The sequence below is a fragment of the Vulpes vulpes genome, chromosome 15 (assembly GCF_048418805.1).
Source record: "Vulpes vulpes isolate BD-2025 chromosome 15, VulVul3, whole genome shotgun sequence".
Classification (NCBI taxonomy): Eukaryota; Metazoa; Chordata; class Mammalia; order Carnivora; family Canidae; genus Vulpes; species Vulpes vulpes.
The window spans coordinates 7,825,056-7,840,987 of record NC_132794.1 but is presented as its reverse complement, the minus strand read 5'-3'; the positions used below and the strand labels follow the sequence as shown (position 1 = coordinate 7,840,987).

Here is a 15,932-nt window from a genome sequence, read left to right as displayed (position 1 = left end):
GTACAAGAACACTGGTTTGAGAAATACTCCAGAGGTAGAATTAACCAGCTACATGGCAATCACTAAACCAATATTGTATGTCTTCCATTGAATTTTCTTCTGGCTTTGCTGACTGCAACAATCTTTCCTCTGGTGGTAGAGAAATGTCATCCATTTTAAGATCAGAAGAGAACATTTCCTGCTTCTATACAAATCACTGGACAGTTTCCCCTAAAGTTTTATGATTGCCTAAAACGTCGTATGGGTTGGAGGAAAACAGAGGAAGCGAATAGCAGGATCTCATCACTCATTTAAGAAATACAAAGCAAAATAGTATTTACGGTGAGCCAGATATGGTGCTAGCATGAAAATACAGGATCCTTGCCCTCAGAGTACTGATGGTTAAGAAATAAGCATGCAAATACAGTACAATAAAGTAACACCACTGCTACAAGCACCCAGAGGTCTTGCGAATTGAATCGAAGCACAATAGCAAAAATGTTGAAGACAGTAGCAGAAAATGCACATATCAATAAACACTGTGGGAATATTAAATGATGCCCATTACATACCTATATTAAAAAGCCACGAAAATAAGCCAAAACGCAGGAACTGTTGAACTAATGAACCATCGAAGTAAGTGACCTTTGTAGGTTTCTGTGCCTTCTACCTAATATTTAATTCCATGTACTTAATTGTTTTTCACAGTTTCATTGGGATATTTTCTCCCAACCTGCTAATTTCGAGGAAGCTATTATATAGGTATGAATCAATATATTAAAGTGTATTTCTTTTCAAGTCTTGCCAAAATGTTGCAAAATACCGTTTCAAGCTATTCCAAAACAGTGCAAAATATATACCATTACATTTTCTGTTTAACCTTTCACATTTTCTATCTAACCTTTATCTTGATGTCATGGGTAAACAAAATGTTAACTATAATTCATGATATAATATTCCCAAACATTCTTACATGGTAGGAATGAGGTGAATGTTGTCCTTAGAAGGACCCTGCACCCTGGCATAAAACAACCTCGTAAGCAACCTCATGATGGTAGGAGAAGGAAGACAGAGCACTCGGTCAGGTGCCTGGTGGAGAGGAGGTAAGAGCATGAGGGCAGAGGCTGAAGCAGGGGTAGATCTACTTAGGAGATAGTTAGGAACAGAGACCGCCACAGATAACTCAGGGCGATGCACGGTGTCTGGTGTTGATATTGTATACTAGCCTGACAACTGCATGGAGCAGTTTTCTTTTCTTTGTTTCTTTTTTCTTTCTTTTTTTTTTTTTTTGCAGTAAAATTTTTAAACAATCAAAATTAAAAATAAAAAAAATTAAAGTAAAATAAAATCCAGTTTTCTTTTCTTTGTTCCGTTTTTCTTTTTTTGCAGCAAAATGTTTAAACAATCAAAATTAAAGATAAAAATAAAAATAAAAATTCAAGTAAAAGAAAATCAATAAAAATCCCACTTCTCTCCCAGATAAGCATGGAATATACACAGGTACGGCATACATAGCCAATAAACATATATCGAAACAGGAAACATTAAGTCATCAAAGAACTGCAAATTAAAACAAGACAGTGGTCGGGTGTGGGAAAAAGTCATTCTTGCATATTAGTTTTAGGACTGCAAATTGGTGAAATCACTTCTGAGGGCTATTTTGGCAATGAGAATGAATCAAAGCTTCTTAAGGATGCATGCCCTTACCTTACCCTAACGAGTAGCTGGACAGATGAGTAAACTATATACATGAGATGTTTATGCAAGTTTGTCTATAATTAAAAAAGGGAGAACTAAGGGACACCTGGGTGGCTCAGCCGTTGAGCTTTTGCCTTGGGCTCAGGGCGTGATCCCAAGTCTGAGGATCCAGTCACGCATCAGGCTCCCCGAGAGGAGCCTGCTTCTCCGTCTGCCTATGTCTCTGCCTCTCTCTCTGTCTCATGAATAAATAAATAAATCTTAAAAAAAAATTACCTAAAATTTACTTGATTAACAGAAAAGTGTGTTCATAATATGATTGTAAGTAAAGGAGCATAAAATGTACCTCTATGTTTGTATGTGTGTGTATGCACTCATGTGTCCATAAGAAAGTCTGGGAGGATATGTGCCAATATGAAGATATTAAAAAGATTTATCTCTGGGTGATATCTATGAATAATCTGTACTTCTTCATTGTTTTCCGTATTGTGAAACTGTTTGCAATTACTTTTTTTTTTTTTTTTGACTTCAGGGATAGAGAACTGAGTACAGTTGACCCTTGAACAACGTGGGTTTGAACTGCATGAGTCCACTTAGATGTGGATTTTTTTTTTTTGATAAATATAGTTTAGTACTCTAAATGCATAGTGTTTTCTTCTGATTTTTAAAAAGACTTTCTTTCTCCAGCTTACTTTATTCTAGGAATATAGTATATAATACATATGACATATAAAATATTTGTTAATTGTCTATTTATGTTATTGGTAAGGCTTCTGGTGAACAGTAGACTATTAAAAGTTAAATTTTGGGGGAGTCAAAAGTTAAATGCAATTTTTGATTATAAAGGGGAAGAGGGTGTCAGCACCCCTGTCTCTGTATGGATCAAGGGTCAACTCTATTAACTTCTTGGTTCACAACATAATACCATTGTCAGTTTAAATAATGTCCCTCTCTTGTTTAATTTTTTAAGGATTAAAAAAAATTTTTTTTCAAGGATTTTGTTTATTTGAGAGAGAGGCAGAGAGAACCCGAGGTGGGGGAGGGGCACAGGGAGGGGGGCAGAGGGAGGTCAAAAGGGCCCAGTAGACTCCCCATTGAATCCTTCCCGGCCCGGGGCTCCATCCCAGGATCCCGAGATCATAATGTGCACCCAAAACCAAGAGTCACTTAACTGCCGGAGCCACCCAGGCACCCTATTTTGCTTTTTTAAAATCTGTTTGAGGGATCCCTGGGTGGCGCAGCGGTTTGGCGCCTGCCTTTGGCCCAGGGCGCGATCCTGGAGACCCGGGATCGAATCCCACATCGGGCTCCCGGTGCATGGAGCCTGCTTCTCCCTCTGCCTGTGTCTCTGCCTCTCTCTCTCTCTCTCTGTGACTATCATAAATAAATAAAAAATTTAAAAAAAAAATCTGTTTGATATACATGAATTACTGCTAAATTCAGAACAAAAAAAAACGAAACTTGTATAAAGGGATCAATGAAGGACCTTCTCCCAGAAGTCCGTAAGAAGAGCAAGGGCGTCACCTTCCAGCTACACCACCATCCAGGGATGATTGTCAACTGTTCACCTTCTCACCTGGTGTGAAGGGCAGAGATAGGAGCATTTGTTTGTTTGTCCTTAGTATGTTTGGGTTATAATTCCCAGCAGGGCTCCAGGTACTGAACTTTTGGGCTTAGTATAGCCACCAACAGGACTGGTCATTAACACCTGTGAAATCAATAAAAAAGACCTGGCATCTTGGCTTGGATCTGTGTATTAGTTTGCTAGGGTTGCCAAAAACCAACTACCACAACCTGGGGCTTCAACAACAAATTTACTGTCTCATAGTTCTGGAGGCTACAAGTCCAGATCAAAGTGTTGGGCGTGTCATCCTTGCGCAGGGGCCATGCTAATCTTCTCTGTATCGTTCCAATTTTAGTATATGTGCTGCCGAAGCGAGCACCAGATCAAAGTGTTGGAAGTTTGGTTCCCTCTGAAGGTTGTGAGTGATAATCTGTTCCAAACTTCTCTCTTAGTTTTTGCAGGTGTTCCTTGGCTTGTAGAAGGCACTCTCTCTTGCCTTTGTCTTCCATGTGTGTACTTCTGTCTCTGTTCAAATTTCCCCTTTTTTATAAGGACATAAGTCATATTTTGTTAGGGTCTAATAAAATATGACCATGGCTCCAAATACTATTTATTTATTTATTTATTTATTTATTTATTTATTTATTTATTTATTTTCCCAAATACTCTTGAACCATCTTGGCGTGGTAGAAAGACCATAGGCTTTGCAATTACACCTGGATTTAAATTTTGACTTTACCACTTACCGATGGTATGACCTCGGCAAAGTTTCTCAGGACTTACTTTCTCATCTGTACGATGGGCATGTAATATTGCTATGAGATTAGAGAAACCCTAGAATTACTGAGCAAATGGAAGCTGTTAATATTTGTGAGTTAAGGGGGGGTGTCTTTGCTTTTAGAGGTTCACTTTTATGAATAGCTACATCTGCCACTGGGTCTGATAGGGAGAATCTCAGGTGGCATTGGTGAACCCAGGGAACACTAAACTGGCTTTTCTACCAGCATGCTTCCTGCCTACCTGTGTTCACTTGTTGGAGCCTGTACAATTTACAGGTTACTTTTTAATTTAATTTGATTTTTTTTTATTTTTAAAATATTTTATTTATTTATTCACGAGAGACACAGAGAGAGAGGCAGAGGGAGAAGCAGGCTCCATGCAGGAAGTCCAACGCAGGACTCCAGGATCACATCCTGGGCTGAAGGCAGACGCTCAACCTCTGAGCCACCCAGGTGTCCCTACAGGTTACTTTTTTAGGTGAAGCCTATATAAAACTATTTTACAGCATTCCAACCTGGCCATAATAGTATATTGATCAATGCTGTGTGAGGCTGTCAGGCTGGGGAGGGAGGTGTTGGGGAGGAGGGGTACAGCCTTCTAGATATGAAGACCAGCAATGTCTTCTATGATGCATGGTTATTAGCTCATGATTCTGCCTCAACCTGATCTTCCAGATTGGTTTGACTAAAGACAAGGGCATATTTCCTGAGACATTTTTTTTCCCCAGGTTACCTAAAGTTTAATTATGGAAATCTCTTTCATTACCAGCAGCAAAAATTTGACTCCAATCTAGGGTTACAGGCTGCAAATGCTGAAGTGTTCAGATAGACCTGAACCTGGTGAATGGGGTGGGGTGTTGGGGAGCAGGGACAGAGGAGCCATCCAGGAAGGAGTTGATTGTGTAAGTTGTGCAAATGAAAGTGTGAGCTTGGGAGGAGTCAAGGTAGGATCTCTTGCCTTAATAGGGCCACCCTTGGCCACTCCTTTCAAAAACAAGTTGAGAATGGATTTTAATTGCATTACTGGGGTGTTTTGAGGGACCCTAATCCAAAGGAACTTTTTTTTTTTTTTTAAGATTTTATTTATTTATTCATGAGAGAGAGAGAGGGGCAAAGACACAGGCAGAGGGAGAAGCAGGGTCCATGCTGGGAGCCCAATGTGGGACTCGATCTCGATCTCGATCTTGGGATTCCAGGATCATGCCCTGGGCCTGGGATTCCAGGATCATGCCCTGGGCCAAAGGCAGGCGCCAAACCATTGAGCCACCCGGGGATCCCCCAAAGGAACTTTTGATAACATGGACAGTTTGAAGTAAGCTATTTGCCTGCCTCCCTTTTAGCTAATTTATTTTAGGTCTAGTCTGATTTAGGGCCGTGCTAATTTGAATTGTTCCCTTAATCAGTGGTCTAATAGCTTTAGGAGGGAAACATTTCTTGTAAATCATTTAAAGCAAGTGCCTTTCCTTGAGTCTTACACCATAGAGAGCAGTATTTATTCCGGGGTGTGGGGGGCTTTGCTTTACACTCATAAGATCCTAACTGTTGCTAATATGTTTGTGAGCACCTTAAAACAAAACAAAACTGGTAGGAACACTACTGTAGGACGGGAAAATGAGCTTAGACGTCAATCAATAAATTAGTGACTTGGTGTAGAAAAAAAATTACAGTACCCTTTCGGCGTAACATTTGCTAAGTGCCATTTTATTAGCATTGGTACAGAATACAATTCTCAGCCAGTGGCTGTCTACTAATTACAAAGTAGCCAGCACGGCATGGCTACGAGCATACCTAGATTTCAGCGCCTGGGAAGCACACCTAGCGACATTCAGTCACGCAGAAGGAATGGATTAAAAAAAAATAATAAAAAAATAAAAAAATAAAAATAAAGGGAGGGGGGGAGCCCAGCATATTAATAGAGTGGTGGGCGAATTAAGAATGGGGAAGCTGAGATGGTGCATCCAAGAGAAAAACCAGGGAGCGGGGCAGCAAGGATACAGTCCTAGCTCAAGAGGATTAATGTCAGGGGCATTCCGATCCGCAAAGGAAAGCCTGCACCCAGAAAGGTGGGGAGGGGTCTGAGATAGGTGGCAGAGCCTGGGAGAGCGTGCACAGCCTCAAGAAAGTTTGTATGATGCTTGCGTGCATAATATGTGATCGCCGGCATTGGCTGCTGCACCAACCGAGAGGCAGGGTTTAATCAAGGTGTCAGCCGCAGGGGCATCCCGGATTCGGGCGAAGCGTCCGGAATTCCTGAGATGTCTGAAACGCGGAGGCGGCCGCTCCCCCACCCCCGCCGCGGCCTCCGTGGGCATTTTCCGGCGAGGGGGGCACGCGAGCCCTTCGAAGAACAGCTGAGACGCGCGGCCGTGCGCCCCCGGGCCGCCCTCCCGCGGCCGGCGCGCTCCCCGGGGACCAAGGTGAGAGCCCCGGGGCCGCGGCGCGGGCGGGTGGGCGGGCGGCCCGGGTCCCCGCGCGGCCGCAGAGCCCGCGCCCCCCGCGCTCCCTCCCCTCCCCCACCCCCACCCCCGGCGCGGGCGGGGCTGCGGGCGCACGACGCGGAAGCGCGGGGTTCCGGGGGCGGCGGCGCGGAGGCCGCGCGCGCTCCCCGGGCCGCAGTCGGCGCGGGCGCGGGCGCGGGCGCGGGGCGGGGCGCGGCCGGGAGGCCGGGGAGGCGGCGGGCGCTCGCGCACAGGCCGGGCCGCCGCCTCGCCCCCCCCTTCCCCTTCCCTTCCCTTCCCTTCCCTCCCTCGGCCCGGCCGTCCCCCTCTTCTCCCCTCCCCCGAGCGAATCACGCGCCCTCCTCTGACACTCGTAGCGGGCCCGAGCTCCGAATTTATCCTTCACGTGACCTGAGGGGGTTGGGTGGTTGGTTAGGGACGTCGGGGGAGAGGGAAAGGAGGGAACGGAATCTGCCGTTGCCCGAGCAACAGGCCCCGCCCGCCGGCTTGGGGCCGGGGGGGCGGGAGGAGGACGTCAGCACGTCAGCCGGGGTTTTGCGTTTTGATTGACAGTTGCTATAGCGACCGGGTCGGTCCGTCGCCATTTTGTTGGTTGGTTTTTTTTTAAACCCTTTCGCTTCCCGCCCGAATAATAATAAAAAGCCCCATTGGAGTGAGGCGGGGGTGGCGGCGGCAAGAGCGGCGGGGGGATCCGGGGAGACTGCTGCCGTCGCTGCTGCTGATCGCGGCCCAGGTCGGGCTCAGGGAGCGGACACCTCGAGCGGGGGGTGCGGGCGCCGCCGCCGCCGCCGCCGCCGCCGCTTCTGCTGCTGCTGTTCCTGCTGCTGCTGTTGGTGCCGCTGCCGCCGCCGCCGCCGCCGCCGCCGCCGCCGCCGCCGGCGAGCGGGCGGGACCGGTGTGAGTGTGAGAGTGTGTGTGTGAGTGAGCGTGTGCGTGCGTGCGTGTGTGTGAGTGTGTGTCTGTCTGTCTGTGCGGGGACTCGGGGGCGGGCGGTTCGGGCTCTCCTGGCGGAGGAGCCGCCGCCGCCGCCGCCGCCGCTCGGGCCCCGGCGCTTCTGGCTGCGCAGGTTTGGAGCGCGCGCCATTTTGTGCGATTTACAAAAATCCTCGTCGGGAAGAAGCCGCCGGGAGCGGCCGCCACTCGGCGCCCGGCCTCGCCGCCGCCCTCCGCGCCGGGCCGGGCCGCGCGGCCCCGCCGCCGGGAGCCGGGGTCCGGGGACTGCGGTATTTGCCGGGGAGGGGGCTGCCGCCTCCCCGGCCCCGGGCGCCGCTGGAACCGCGGAGCCGGACACGGACTGCGAAGGCTGCGGCTCGGCCGGGAGCGCCGGCAGCGCCGGGAGCGCCGGGGGCGGAGAGACAGGCGGCCGGGGCGGCGCTGGCTGCGGAGGCCGCGGCGGGAGCGCAGCGGCGGGAGCCCGAGGCTGAGACTCACCGGAGGGAGCGGCGCGAGCGCCCCGCCATCGTCCCGGTGAGTGTCCGGCCCGGCGCCCGGCTCCCCCCCCCCCCCCCCGCGGCCTGCAGCCGGGCCCGCGCCGAGGCCGGCCGGGCGGAGGGAGGGACCTGCCATTTTAGGAGGAGGCGCCCGCGCCCCGCGGCCCGCGGCCGGTCGCCGGGGGAGGGAGCCCGGCAGGCCCGGTCCCGGAGGAGAGGCGGGCGCGGGCGAGCGGAGGGCAAAGTTGCGGCGGGCGGGAGCCGGGGCCGCGGCCTCCCGGGGCCGGAGCCGGGGCCGGCGGGCGGGGGGGGCCGGGAAGCGCCAGACCTTCACTGGTCGCCCGGGCGGAGGGGAGGAGGTTGTCTTCCTCCTCCTCCTCCTCCTCCTCTTCCTCCTCACCCTCTCCCCCCAGCTCCTCCCTCGGCCCTCCTCTCGGTGCCCCCAGCAGCGTGGGAACCCGCCGGGGCTCTCCGCAAGGACAATGCCCGGGCCGCGGGATCGGGGCGGCCGCGGGGCGAGGCGCGGCGCCCGGGGAGGCGCTCCGGGGCGTGTGCTCCCAAGTTGCGCCGGGAGCGCGGGGGAGGCCGCCGGCCCGCCCGCCCGCCCGCCCGCCCGAGGTGCGGCGACGACCCGGCCGGCAGCCGAGCGGCCGAGCAGCCGAGCAGCCGAGCAGCCGAGCGGCCGCCGGGGCCCGGGAGTGCGTGGACCACGACGGGCGTACCCGGCCGCGGCAACAAAACTTCCAAGTCTTATCCGCAGGCCCCCACCCGCTCTCGCGCCGACCCGCCGCCGCTGCCGAGGAGCCCGACGCCTCGCCCGGCGAGAGGCCCCTCCCTAGCCTGAAATAGTTAAAAATGGCTCAAGGAGCGAGCGAGCGAGCGAGCGAGCGGATCCCGACTGGCTGGCCCGTGCCTTCTGCGTCCAACCCTAGATTACACGGACCTTGTAATCTAGGCGCAGCCCGCGGATGCCAGCACCATTTGGTTTCTGGAATTCGGCCCGAGTTGTCAGAAAATACCCCGGATAGCATCGTTTTCACACTGATTTTTTTTTTTTTTTAAAAAAAGATTAGGATGAACAGAGAGCCAGCCAGGCAGTCGTCGCAGGGCTTTACGTGTATGCACTCGCTTTTCCCACTGGTGGGAACTGTTAGCCCATTTCACAGATGAGGAAACTGAGCGGTGACTCACCCAAGGTCACACAGCTGGGACTCCAGGAGCTGGAGCCCCTAGCCGGCCTGGGCTCGTAATCACTAGCTTATAACCGATTATTAGAGACACTGGCAGATTTTGCAGCGATCCGCCTGTAATGACTCGGGGTTCTAACCTAGAGATTGCGCCCCTGACAGTGTTGAGCGTGGAATTAACTTTATCCTTTGCGGAAGTGGAAAGATGGAAAAGAGACCCTCTTGATGAAACTTGTTAGTCTCTCCCCCTTCCCGTTTCCCCCTCTCGGGCCCTGCCCTCCCCCACACTATGTAGACAGTTATTGAATGGAAAGACTTAAAAAGATATATTTTGGTGCGTTTTGTTCTTCACAATTAATTTTAATTGTAGGCATCATTTAAGTATTGATGAGTCATAGCAAAGTTCTGTGTAAAAGTTATTTTTAGGCATTTAAAAATTTTTGAATACTTGGATTTCCTGTATGACCCCCTTGCACCTTACATATACAAAGTGTTTAAGGATGGATATATTTAATATTTTGATTCTGAGTTTTGATAATTCAGTGGCGTGACCTTTTTTTATTTTCTCAATTTCTCACCTCTTGATTATTTGAGAGAAATCTTTTCAGATAGGTTATAAATGTGAGAACAAAACTAAAATTTCATGTGCTAAGATTTTAAGCTGAAGATGATAGTCTCAAAGAAACAGCAGTTAAGAGAAAGTTTACTCAGTTACAGTTAAGATTTTTAATATGCACATGACTTACTCTTAAAGTACCCCAGTGCTTTTGGAGGATTGGTCTTGAAATAGCCCTGGTGCTTTTATTGGCTGTCCAAATTCTTTTAGAGTTCAAACCTTATCAGAAAGTTAAGGACTCCTGTTAACATGTGTACGAAGTTCAATTGTAAAACAGTATAAAAAGTTGATAAGAGGAATAAGCTCAGATATTAATTATTCTAGGTTACCCCTGTGTAAGTTGAAGGCACACTTTAAAAGTTTTGATTTGAAGGAATAGACTTCAATGAATGGATGGTCATTATTGGTAGGGTTGGGAAATGGACTAAATGATCTAGTGAGATCTTTGTTTTTAGGAATTTGGGATAAAGGTGTAAGATAGCCTCTTAACCGTATTTTAAAGACCTTTTCGTGGGACCTATTAGAAATTTAAGAGAGAATTACTGTGTGCTTGCCCTCCAAAATTAACCAGTTAGCCCAGTCTTTAGGGGAACATTCAAAATAAATGAAAATATTCCATTTTAATGCAGTGTTTTGTTTGGGAACTTGTATAGTGAAAAAGACCCTGGATTAGAATTTTTTCCCCCCTGTAGAATGTTGTCAGATGTTTGTCCCGTTAGTTTTATTTATGGGGAATTACTGTGTTTATTATGACTTAAAGATAGGGAGTAGGTAGGGAGTGGTAAATTCAGGGACTGGTATTTAAAGAATTTACATATATAGGTTTTTATAGTGCTAGGAGTATTTATCTGCAAACGCAAAATTCAGGATGGCTTATCCCACAAGTGTACAATGACCTTTGGTATGCATTTTGTTATGAAACTAAAATACAAAGAAAGAAAATGCTAATTTGTATCATATCTTGGGTACTGCTTGAAAACTTTTTTTTTTTAAGTAAGAACTAGGTTAGATTAGTCAGGGATGTTTTCACATGTGTGTTTATGGTTGGCAAGTATCTGGTTTTGGGAAGAAAATTTGGAAAGAAGTAACTTTATTATGAGCGTGAAGGGAATTGTCTTATATGTGAGACTGAAAGTAAGATTCATAGAAGAGGGGGGCTTCATTTGTGACTTCCTTGGTGTTTGTGATAAAGGTTTCAATGTTTTTGCTTTAGCGTTATCTTCTCTCTTACTACAAAGAACTTTCACATTTCTTACACCCACACCCCCAAGCAATCTCTCTCATTCCTCCAAGAAAGAATGAACCATCTGAACCCAGCAAATCCCAAAAACTTCCAGGAAGAGTCTTTATAATGAACTTATTTCTTCCCTGACAAGATTTTATTATTTTCACAATTTTGTCGTATTCCTTGTCCGTAGTTTCAACTGTGAGCTAGGAAGCTCTACTTTCTGTTGAGTGTTTTGATGGTTTTACATGTTTTCTATTTGGAAGTAAAGGTATTACTTGGAATTATCAAATATGGTCTCTTGAAACTTAGTACTAACACAGTTTGCCCTGTCAGAAGGTATTGTGTGACCGACGTGTGCAGGAGCACCTTATGTGTGCATAGTGATAGTCTTTTAAAAGATTTCTTACTATATGTCATTGTAACTGTTGGGCAATGTTCTGATGGTTAGAGAAACTGTGGAAACTCCTAACCCGTGGCTTGTACAATTTTAGATTAAATATTTGGGGGAGGAGGTTAAAATTTTTTAATTACTTGGGGAAAAAAAACCCGTCAAATTGTTTTAAGTTACCTAAAACTTCTCAGTTGCCCCTAAATGAAGAAATCTTTTGAAATCTTGCAATGTTAAGCTAGAGCTATAAAATTTATTGTTGGTGACGTGAGAATGAGATACTAGGTTCACAGGATGAAAATAATCTCAGATTCATATTAAGTAATTAAAGATAAGTCTTGTTTCCTCACTTGGTGGCTACAGGCAGCCTTAGTTTCCTTTTTCTTTCTTTCTTTTTTTTTTTTTTTTTTGTCATATGGAAACGACATTGTTTGGAGGTGTTGCATTGGATAGACCAGCTAAGTGGTTTTCAAAAGGTACACTTTTGCTTTGAAATCAGGCTTTCAGAGTTGTATTACAAATTAAAATTTTCTATTGGAGATGATAACTTTCGGTACTTTGGATATATAAAATGATTTGGTTCCTTGTGGGCATACTCTTTGCTAATGTAGAGCCACTTGGGCTTCTTGACAGTTGATCCTTCTACCAGAGCTACACGTCCTCTGTTCTAGAATGAGATTTTCAAAAGTTTACGTGGTACTATTAAAGTTTTGACAAGATATTTTTTTGTTTCAGGGACATATGCTTGTATCTAATATATGAATCATGATAGCCTAAAATGGATTTTTACTCTTGATGAATTGTTGTGAGTTTTATGTTCCCATAATTAAAATGGTTGTATAAATCAATGGGGAGGAGCTTAGGGAACTGGTTTAACATGGAATGAATCTGGTTTTCAACATCACCTCTATTTTACATAACATCTCTGTTCATTAAATAACCCTGCAATTTTTCTAAGTATATCAGATTTCCAGTGACAAGATTTGAATCTTTTTCTTTTTTTAAGTTTTATGGATATCTGTGGCTAGAGTTGGCATCCTAGCATATGTGTTTTGGTAAGAAGCTGCTCTGTCACCCATCCAAAATCTGCATAATATCTAGTTATAGATGGCAGTTGAGGTAGTGTGATGCAGTGGAGAGAGTATGGGCCTGTGAGATGGTGCTGGGTAGAGGCTCCAGAGTCAGGCCGATCTGGAATCTCACTGGCAGTGTGATTTTGCTAAGCATTGGTTTCTTCATCTGTAACATGGCGTTGGTGGTACTTACTGTAGAGCTCTTGTGCAGATTGAGGCAACACATATGCATTTTTTTTTAAGGACTTTATTTATTTATTCACGAGACACAGAGAGAGGGGCAGAGACACAGGCAGAGGGAGAAACTGACTCCAAGCAGGGAGCCCGAAGCGGGACTCAATCCGGGGTCCCCAGGATCACGCCCTGGGCCGAAGGCAGGCGCTAAACTGCTGAGCCACCCAGGCTGTCCAACACAAACACATTTCTTAATAGCCTCCTCCTTTCCATTTGTACTCATCCTTGAGGTCCCAGGATGAATGCTGATTCTCTAGAAAGAGGCTTTCCCCAATGCCCCAGTCTAGGTAGGGTTCCTTAGACATGCATTCTTGTAGGAATCTGCTTTCTTTGTAGCTCTTACTGCAAATTAGCTGTGTAATTATTATTCATACATATTCACAGATATACTTACTTATTTAATGTCTGTCTCTTCCTCTCTCCACTAGATTGTAAGGTCCATCTGGACGGGAATAATTCTTTTTTTTGATCACGCTTCCAGTACAGCAGAGGTATATAAACGTATACGTATACAGAGGATGGAATGAAGAACCTATATGCTGAATCCTGTCCTAGTACCACTCTGTAATTGTGCAATCTTGGGCAAAGTAGCTTCTCTGAGCTTCAGTGTTTTATATGCCAAATGTGCACAGCACCAGCTGCCCTGCCCAGGATTTTGAGAATGTGGAATGAGATATGATTATGAAGTGCTTTGCAAAAGTTTAAAATGCCATATAAATATAAGTTGGTACAGTAGCAATAATTTCAGTAGTGGGGTTACCCAAGAATTTATAATTAGAGTTTCAACTTTACTGAATTAGTAAGTAGGTATTACTTAATATTTGTTGTAAATTTAAACCAAGATTGGGCCTTTGTTCTGATTAAATACAATAGCTTCAACAAGTTTATTTCTCTCTCATGTAAGTGATTTCAGGCTGATGTAGTGGCTCCATGGTAAAGGGGACTTTGGTTCCTTCTGTCTTGCTGTTTTCCTCTTTTAGGTAGACACCACTTTCTGTGTGGTACAAGACCGCTCCCCACCATATCTACCATCTAGGAACAGGTGTGGGGAAAGCACATTCCACGACTTTGTTCACAGGTGTTGGTCAAAACTTGGTCAGGTGGCCACAGTTAGCTGCAAAGGAGGCTGGGGTATGTGGTCTCTGGCAGGGGGGCTGTTTGGTTAAAAATCTGTTTCTGCTGAAGAAGAGGAGAATGGGGAATGATGAAACATTTCCTGTCACACTTTTAAATCTTTTGGAAGAAATATACAGAAAGAAACCTTGGAAAGACAACTTATTGCACTAATTAATAAGATTTATTTTCCATATCTGGTTATTAATCTTCAGAACCGTGGTGTGCAAATTTAAATAGATCACTATTCAGTATCTGCTATATATATATATATATATATATATATATATATATATATATATATATATATATAGTCCGATTAGAAAAAATGTAGCTAAACTTTTAGAAGTGAATGAATTTTGGCTGTAACACATTTTACTGATTTTTTTGTTAGATATATGGTTCTTGATTGCTGTGACTATATTGTATGTAAACTATTTGAAATCTAAGCTTTTGGATTTTAACAGTTTTCTAGAATGTAATCCTGCTGTGTGTATTCATACCCATACTCTCAGCAAACAATACCGGAATGACACTTGCATCTTGTCAGGTTTTCAGTAACTGCTTGAGTCACTGAAGTTGCAAGGAGGACGATAGCAGTGATGCTTAGAAATACATTTACTGGGATCCCTGGGTGGCGCAGCGGTTTAGCGCCTGCCTTTGGCCCAGGGCGCGATCCTGGAGACCCGGGATCGAATCCCACGTCGGGCTCCCGGTGCATGGAGCCTGCTTCTCCCTCTGCCTGTGTCTCTGCCTCTCTCTCTCTCTCTGTGACTATGATAAATAAATAAAAATTAAAAAAAAAAAAAAAAGACATTTACTATCCAAGTATGTTCCTCTTAAGTTTTGTGGATTGGAATAAAGTGGAAGATCTAGGATTATTTGGAACTAGAGTGTTATTCGATCTAGGCGGAGACCTGAGAAACTAATGGTTCTCAAACAGGCTTCTGGAGAACTTCTCAAAGTTGTGAGACTCCCCAACTCAGATACTTCTCCATCTACAGGGTTGGGGTGATGCTCTGGAATCTACTTTCTTAATTAGGACTCTGAGTAACCTGGTACAGTAGAAACACTTAGAAAAACATTGATATTAGTTCATCTCTTTCACTTTAGAGAAGGAAGTAGGTGCGAAGAAACTAAATGACTAACCAGTACCCCGGAGGGAGCCACTTGAGGACTAGTGTATGTTTTTCTGACTCCTGGTTCTTCGTTCTTAATATGAACGTAAAAGTGGACCAAGTACCAGTTGTATTGGTATTTTATAAGGATATTGGTCATTCTCAAATAGTTTTTTATGTGTGAGCTCATTGGTAGTGAATGGATCACTTAATTGTCCTTTTAGCAAATAGTCAAATGAGTATGTAAGGATGGGAAGTTGAGGTTTTAAAGGTATTGTTCATGTCAGTGCTGTAGTGGATAGGGTAGTTTACCTACAGCATTAGGGTAGATGATAGGTAGGTGCTAGTCTGGCATGATTAGAAGGAACCAAGGTAGGTCTCCAAATTACTACTTTCTTTTTCATTTGCAGTTTTCACTGTGGAATTCATTTCTTTAGATTAAACTAAGAGTTGGATTCCCTAATTTGAACTGGAAATATTCCCAGAGGAATGCCCTTTATCTGTGTATCAGGTTAACACTTTATTTTTATGAATTAGCTGGCTGTCATTTTTTTATTTTATTTTTTTAAAAAGATTTTTAATTTATTTATTCATGAGAAAGAGGGAGAGAGAGAGAGGCAGAGACACAGGCAGAGGGAGAAGCAGGCTCCATGCAGGGAGCTCGATGTGGGACTCGATCCCGGGTCTCCAGGACCAGGCTCTGGGTTGAAGGTGGTGCTAAACCACTGAGCCACCGGGCTGCCCTGGCTGTCATTTTATTTTATTTTAAATATTTTTTTTTTATTTTTTATTTTAAATATTTTATTTATTTATTCATGGAAGACAGAGAGAGAAAGGCAGAGACACAGGCAGAGGGAGGAGCAGGCTCCATGCAGGGAGCCTGACCTGGGACTGGATCCCAGGTCTCCAGGATTATGCCCTGGGCTGAAGGCGGCGCCAAACCTCTGAGCCACCCGGGCTGCCCTGGCTATCATTTTAAACATTGGAAATAGCACCTATGCTAATAAGAGAGCTTTGTGGGAAGGGGAGGGAAGAATCGGTGTGTGTGTCCTTGCTGGAGGAAGAT

At 45.6% G+C, this 15,932-nt stretch overlaps 1 protein-coding gene and 1 non-coding gene across 17 annotated transcripts in view; one reads left to right on the top strand and one right to left on the bottom strand.

Moving 5' to 3' along the window:
* Positions 1–3,516: 3,516 nt before the first annotated feature.
* On the bottom strand, positions 3,517–3,620 carry LOC112911384 (U6 spliceosomal RNA). Its single transcript, XR_003233366.2, has one exon. It is a non-coding gene; the product is annotated as a U6 spliceosomal RNA (small nuclear RNA).
* A 2,311-nt stretch (positions 3,621–5,931) lies between these two features.
* DYRK1A (dual specificity tyrosine phosphorylation regulated kinase 1A) overlaps positions 5,932–15,932 on the top strand; it is a 146,390-nt gene continuing 136,389 nt past the window's right edge. For 3 of the 16 annotated variants that reach the window (XM_072740568.1, XM_072740564.1, XM_072740573.1), the window contains exon 1: positions 7,808–7,946. The gene's annotated coding sequence lies outside the window, so the exon portion shown is untranslated. Of the gene's footprint in view, positions 6,438–7,003; positions 7,213–7,807; positions 7,947–15,932 lie in introns of those variants that run through there. The other 13 variants (XM_025987875.2, XM_025987874.2, XM_072740569.1 and 10 more) reach the window with 10 other exon arrangements.